Raw genomic sequence first — 8,317 nt, forward strand, 5'->3', positions numbered from 1 at the left:
AAGCAATCATGTCTTCTCAAAATAACATGGCCAAAGAAAGTTCATCCCTACAAAATCATATAATTTGGTCATGCTCCATTTTCGTCACACGAGAATGCTCTCATCATGCACAACCCCGATGACAAGCCAAGCAATTGTTTCATACTTTAGTAATCTCAAACTTTTTTCAACTTTCACGCAATACATGAGCGTGAGCCATGGATATAACACTATGGGTGGAATAGAATATAATGAGGGGGTTATGTGGAGAAGACAAAAAGGAGAAAGTCTCACATCGACGCGGCTAATCAATGGGCTAGGGAGATGCCCATCAATTGATGTCAATGCAAGGAGTAGGGATTGCCATGCAACAGATGCACTAGATCTATAAATGTATGAAATCTCAACAAAAGAACTAAGTGGGTGTGCATCCAACTTGCTTGCTCACGAAGACCTAGGGCACTTGAGGAGGCCCATTGTTGGAATATACAAGGCAAGTTCTATAATGAAAATTTCCCACTAGTATATGAAAGTGACAAAACAAAATACTCTCTATCATGAAGATTATGGTGCTACTTTGAAGCACAAGTGTGGCAAAGGATAGTAGCATTGTCCCTTCTCTCTTATTCTCTCATTTTTTATTTGGGCCCCTTTTTTAATGGCCTTTCTATTTTTTGGACCTTCTCTTTTTTATGGCCTTTCTCTTTTTTTTTCTTTTTTCCTCACTTGGGACAATGCTCTAGAAAATGATGATCATCACACTTCTATTTATTTACAACTCAATGATTACAACTCGATACTAGAACAAAGTATGACTCTATATGAATGCCTCCGGTGGTGTACTGGGATTGCGACGAATCAAGAGCGACATGTATGAAAAATTATGAATGGTGGCTTTGCCACAAATACGATGTCAACTACATGATCATGCAAAGCAATATGAGAATGATGATGCGTGTCATAATAAACGGAACGGTGGAAAGTTGCATGGCAATATATATCAGTATGGCTATGGAAATGCCATAATAGGTAGGTATGGTGGCTATTTTGAGGAAGATATAAGGAGGTTTATGTGTGACAGAGCAAATCATATCACGGGGTTTGGATGCACCGGCGAAGTTTGCACCAACTCTCAATGTGAGAAAGGGCAATGCACGGTACCGAAGAGGCTAGCAATGATGGAAGGGTAAGAGTGCGTATAATCCATGGACTCAACATTAGTCATAAAGAACTCACATACTTATTGCAAAAATCTACAAGTCATCAAAAACCAAGTACCACGTACATGCTCCTAGGGGGATAGATTGGTAGGAAAAGACCATCGCTCGTCCCCGACCGCCACTCATAAGGAAGACAATCAAATAACACCTCATGTTTCAAATTTGTTACACAATGTTTACCATACGTGCATGCTACGAGACTTGCAAACTTCAACACAAGTATTCCTCAAATTCACAACTACTCAACTGGCACAACTTTGATATCACTATCTCCATATCTCAAAACAATCATCAAGTATCAAACTTCTCTTAGTATTCAATGCACTTTATATGAAAGTTTTTATTATATCCCTCTTGGATGCCCATCATATTAGGACTAGTTTCATAACCAAAGCAAAATACCATCCTGTTCTAAAGACTCTCAAAATAATATAAGTGAAGCATGAGAGTTCATCTATTTCTTCAAAATAAAACCACCACCGTGCTCTAAAAAGATATAAGTGAAGTACTAGAGCAAATGACAAACTACTCCGAAAGATATAAGTGAAGATCAATGAGTAGTCGAATAATTATGCAACCATGTGAAGACTCTCTAACATTTAATAATTTCAGATCTTGGTATTTTATTAAAACAGCAAGCAAAACAAAATAAATTAAATTAAGCTCCAAGGAAAACACATATCATGTGGCGAATAAAAATATAGCTCCAAGTAAAGTAAGCGATGAACGAAGACGAAAGAGGGGATGCCTTCCGGGGCATACCCAAGCTAAGGCTCTTGGTTGTACTTGAATATTACCTTGGGGTGCCTTGGTCATCCCCAAGCTTAGGCTATTTCCACTCCTTATTCCATAATCCATCAAGTCTTTACCCAAAACTTGAAAACTTCACAACACAAAACTTAAAGTAGAAAATCTCGTGAGCTCCGTTAGCGAAAGAAAAAAAACACCACTTCAAGGTACTGTAATGAACTCATTATTTATTTATATTGGTGTTAAACCTACTGTATTCCAACTTCTCTATGGTTTATAAACTATTTTACTAGCCATAGATTCATCAAAATAAGCAAACAACACACGGAAAACAGAATCTGTCAAAAACAGAACAGTCTGTAGTAATCTGGATCAAACATATACTTATGGAACCCCAAAAATTCTAAAATAAATTGAAGGACGTGAGGAATTTATCTATTAATTATATTCAAAAAGAATTAACTAAATAGAACTCTCCAATAAAAAATGGCAGCCTCGTGAGCGCTAAAGTTTCTGTTTTTTACAGCAAGATCAACAAGACTTTCCCCAAGTCTTCCCAAAGGTTCTACTTGGCACAAACACTAATTAAAAGCATAAAACCACATATAAATAGAGGCTAGATGAATTATTTATTACTAAACAGAAACAAAAATCAAGGAATAAAAATAAAGTTGGGTTACCTCCCAACAAGCGCTATCGTTTAACACCCCTAGCTAGACATGATGATTTCAATGATGCTCACATAAAAGATAAGAATTGTAACATAAAGAGAGCATCATGAAGAATATGACTAGAAAATTTAAGTCTAACCCACTTCCTATGCATAGGATTTTGTGAGCAAACAAATTGTGGGAACAAGAATCAACTTGCATAGGAAGGTAAAACAAGCATAACTTCAAAACTTTAAGCACATAGAGAGGAAACGTGATATTATTGCAATTCCTACAAGCATATGTTCCTCCCTCATAATCATTTTCAGTAGCATCATGAATGAATTCAACAATATAACCAGCACATAAAGCATTCTTTTCATGATCTACAAGCATAGAAAATTTACTACTCTCCACACAAGCAAAATTCTTCTCATGAATAATAGTGGGAGCAAACTCAACAAAATAATTATCATGTGAGGCATAATCCAATTGAAAACTAAAATCATGATGACAAGATTCATGGATATCGTTATTCTTTATAGCATACAAGTCATCACAATAATAATCATAGATAGAAACTTTGTTCTCATAATCAATTGGAACCTCTTCCAAAATAGTGGATTCATCACAAAATAAAGTCATGACCTATCCAAATCCACTTTCATCAATATAATCATCATAAATAGGAGGCATGCTTTCATCATAATAAATTTGCTCATCAAAACTTGGGGGACAAAAAATATCGTCTTCATCAAACATAGCTTCCCCAAGCTTGTGGCTTTGCATATCATTAGCATCATGGATATTCAAGGAATTCATACTAACAACATTGCAATCATGCTCATCATTCAAAGATTTAGTGCCAAACATTTTAATGCATTCTTCTTCTAACATTTTGGCACAATTTTCCTTTCCATCATACTCACGAAAGATATTAAAAAGATGAAGCGTATGAGGCAAACTCAATTCCTTATTTTTTGTAGTTTTCTTTTATATACTAAACTAGTGCAAAAACAAGAAACAAAAAGATTCGATTGCAAGATCTAAAGATATACCTTCAAGCGCTAACCTCCCCGGCAACGGCGCTAGAAAAGAGCTTGATGTCTACTACACAACCTTCTTCTTGTAGACGTTGTTGGGCCTCCAAGTGCAGAGGTTTGTAGGACAGTAGCAAATTTCCCTCAAGTGGATGACCTAAGGTTTATCAATCCGTGGGAGGCGTAGGATGAGGATGGTCTCTCTCAAACAACCCTGCAACCAAATAACAGAGAGTCTCTTGTTTCCCCAACACACCCAATAGAATGGTAAATTGTATAGGTGCACTAGTTCGGCAAAGAGATGGTGATACAAGTGGTATATGGATGGTATATAAAGGTTTTCGTAATTTGAAAATATAAAAACAGCAAGGTAACTAATGATAAAAGTGAACACAAACGGTGTTGTAATGCTAGGAAACAAGGCCTAGGGTTCATACTTTCACTAGTGCAAGTTCTCTCATCAATAATAACATAACTGGATCATATAACTATCCCTCAACATGCAAAAAAGAGTCACTCCAAAGTCACTAATAGCGGAGAACAAACGAAGAGATTATGGTAGGGTACGAAACCACCTCAAAGTTATTCTTTCCGATCAATCCGTTGGGCTATTCCTATAAGTGTCACAAACAGCCCTAGAGTTCGTACTAGAATAACACCTTAAGACACAAATCAACCAAAACCCTAATGTCACCTAGATACTCCAATGTCACCTCAAGTATCCGTGGGTATGATTATACGATATGCATCACACAATCTCAGATTCATCTATTCAACCAACACATAGAACCTCAAATAGTGCCCCAAAGTTTCTACCAGAGAGTCAAGATGAAAACGTGTGCCAACCCCTATGCATAGATTCCCAAGGTCAAGGAACCCGCAAGTTGATCACCAAAACATACATCAAGTGGATCATAGAATACCCCATTGTCACCACAGGTATCCCAGGCAAGACATACATCAAGTGTTCTCAAATCCTTAAAGACTCAATCCGATAAGATAACTTCAAAGGGAAAACTCAATCCATTAAAAGAGAGTAGAGGGGGAGAAACATCATAGGATCCAACTATAATAGCAAAGCTTGCGATACATCAAGATCGTACCACCTCAAGAACATGAGAGAGAGAGATCAAACACATAGCTATTGGTACATACCCTCAGCCCCGAGGGAGAACTACTCCCTCCTCGTCATGGAGAGCACCGGGATGATGAAGATAGCCACTGGAGAGGGATTCCCCCTCCGGCGGGGTGCTGGAACGGGTCTAGATTGGCTTTCGGTGGCTACAGAGGCTTCTGGCGGTGGAACTCCCGATCTATTCTGCTCCCCGATCATTTTAGGGTATATGGATATATATAGGCGGAAGAAATACATCAGGGGAGCCACGAGGGGCCCACGAGGGTGGAGGGTGCGCCCAGGGGGTGGGCGCGCCCCCAGCCTCGTGGCTTCCTTGTTGATCCCCTGACGTGCACGCCAAGTCTCCTGTATTGCTTTCTTTCCAAAAATAAGTTCCGTGAAGTTTCAGTTCAATTGGACTCCATTTGATTTTCCTTTTCTGCGATACTGTAAAACAAGGAAAAAACAGAAACTGGCACTAGGCTCTAGGTTAATAGGTTAGTCCCAAAAATCATATAAAATAGCATATACATGCATATAAAACATCCAAGGTTGATAATATAATAGCATGGAACAATAAAAAATTATAGATACGTTGGAGACGTATCACTCATCCATACCCATGGTGGGTTCCTTCTCTTTGGTGGCGGTGGTCTTGGTTCTGTGTTGGGGGGCATTGCATCCCTCTGCTGCCTCTGAGTTGCGCATACGCTTGGATCCCGTGTTACGGCTTGGATTGGAGCGGCGAGCCGGAGCACCTGAGCCACCACCTAAAACACACACCACAAATCAACCACGCACGAAACGCGAGAAGGATCAATGCAAAGACCACAACCAAACGAGTGAAACAAGTAGACATAGCAAGTGAGAAGTGCCACAAGAGGGATTTGAGACAACGGTAGTAGCGTGTGTTGTGCCACGTGCGGTAGTACCAGCGACGCGGTAGTACCGCACTAGTAGGGCGGTAGTACCGGACGCGCGGTAGTACCGCACCTGAAGAGCGGTAGTACCGCACGGTTGCAGATCCGTAACGGCCACGGAGATCTGAGCATAACCGTGTCAACACGCGGTACTACAGTCGATCAAATCCATCACGGGACAACTATAGCAAGTACCATCACTACACAAAACCACTCTCCTATATCCTACTCTTGCAAAGATTTGGCCTAAAATCGCACGAACAACTTGCATCTCCCCAAAACCTAAAAACAACAAGACGAACAAGAAAAAGGAAGGGATTGGGGAGAAACCTTGTTCCATGGCAAGAGGGAGTGGTGGGGAACGATCCCACCGGTTAGAATCTGAGGAGAGCGGCCGGAGAAGGAGATCCGGCGAGGACCTCTGCGTCATTCTTGAGTGAGAGAGAGACGGAGTGGGGAGAGAGACGAATGGGTATGGGGGATTTAGAACTCCCCCTGCCCGTGTTTAACCCCCCACGCCCCTCGACCGCACAAATGGGTATGGGGGAGAGAGACGAATGGGTACCGCACGTCATCGCGGTAGTACCGCCTCGGGCGGAAGTACCGCACTGTGGTTTTAGTACCGCTCCCCTAGGCGGCAGAAAAAAATTCTGCCGCGCTGGGTGCGGAAGTACCATGCACTCCTCACGTGGTAGTACCACACGTCATTGCGGTAGTACCGCCCGGGCAGAAGTACCGCATCGAGGCCGTAGTACCGCTCCCCCAGGTGGCAGAAAAAAAATTCTGTCGCGCTGGGTGCGGAAGTACCGCGCGCTCCCCTCGCGGTATTACCGTGGCAGGCCGCGGTAGTACCGTGAGCTCAAGAAAGAGCAGTTTCAACCAACCGAGAGAACACCGAAGCACTGAACCTTCAAGCGAAAGACCACACCAACGAGCTAACCCATAGGACACCACAAGCATAAGCTCGACACGAAGGAAGAGAAGCAAGAGACAGCACAGACCAAAAACGAGACACAAACTCTCCAAGGAGAGGGCGGTGGCTGGAGCCACCTATGTTTGAGTCAATTGGTATGGCACCGCGAAGAATTATCCTTGGGCCCATGACCAAAACTCGTCTTTGAAGCACAAGTACCATCAAAAATGACTAATGTGAAAGAGTTGATCGCTTTATGCATAATGGGGGAGGGAGAGTTCATTGAGAGAACAACACTCCCCCTATGTCCATGCCTACACCTAGATTAGACAACAAGTTGAGTGAGGTGGGGTGTGCAAGGGTTCAACCAACATTGCTTGAATCAATGATATTTAGCTCATGCCTTAACTCGCGAAATCTTGCTTCATCCAAAGGCTTCGTGAAAAATATCTGCAAGGTTATCATGGGTGTTGATGTAGTTGAGCTCGATCTCCCCTCGCCTAATGTGATCCCGGATGAAGTGATACCGAATCTCAATATGCTTCGTCTTGAAGTGTTGCACCGGGTTGAGAGAAATCTTGATGGCACTTTCATTGTCACACCAAAGAGGCACTTTGTCAAAATGACACCGTAATCCTTTAAAGTTTGCCTCATCCATAAGAGTTATGCACAACAACTACCGGCAGCCACATACTCCGCTTATGTGGACGAGAGAGATACGCAACTTTGCTTCTTGAAAGACCAACTCACCAAAGAGCAACCAAGAAATTGGCACCCTCCGGAAGTGGACTTCCTATCCACTTTGTCTCCCACCCAATCCGAGTCCGAATAACCTACAAGCTTGAAGTTTTCTCCCCTTGGGTACCATAAGCCAAAGTTTGGGGTATGAGACAAATATCGAAAGATTCGCTTGACCGCCACAAAGTGACTTTCCGTAGGTGCGGCTTGAAACCATGCACAAATTCCCACACTCAACATGATATCCGGTCTAGATGCACAAAGGTAAAGCAAGGAGCCAATCATGGAGCAATATACCTTTTGATCCACTGCTTTACCATTGAGATCAATGTCAAGTTGGCACTTGGTGGGCATGGGAGTGGAAGCCGGCTTGACATCACTTAGCTTGAATCTCTTGAGCATGTCTTGAGTGTATTTGGCTTGGTTGATGAAGGTTCCTTCTCTCCTTTGCTTCACTTCAAACCCGAGAAAGAACTTCAACTCTCCCATGGAAGACATCTCGAACTTTGAGGTCATGAGAGCGGCAAATTACTCATTGAAAGCTTTGTTAGGGGAACCAAAGATAATATCATCAATATATAATTAGCACACAAACAACTCCCCTTTGACCTTCTTAGTAAAAAGAGTGGGGTCGATTAGCCCAACTTCAAAACCACGGTCTTGTAACAACTCGGTAAGGTGGTCATACCACACACGTGGGGCTTGTTTAAGGCCATAGAGTGCCTTATCGAGTTGATACACATGATCGGGAAAGTAGGGATCCTCGAACCCGGGGGGTTGCTTGACATATACCAATTCATTAATCGGACCATTAAGGAAAGCACTCTTCACATCCATTTGTTGTAACTTAAAGTTATGATGAGAAGCATATGCAATGAACATGCGAATGGATTCAAGATGAGCAACGGGGGCAAAGGTTTCACCGTAGTCGATAACCTCGACTTGGGAGTAGCCTTGTGCTACCAAACGAGCCTTGTTGCGAATGATAATCCC

Source organism: Triticum aestivum, chromosome 1A (assembly GCF_018294505.1).
Source record: "Triticum aestivum cultivar Chinese Spring chromosome 1A, IWGSC CS RefSeq v2.1, whole genome shotgun sequence".
Taxonomy (NCBI): Eukaryota; Viridiplantae; Streptophyta; class Magnoliopsida; order Poales; family Poaceae; genus Triticum; species Triticum aestivum.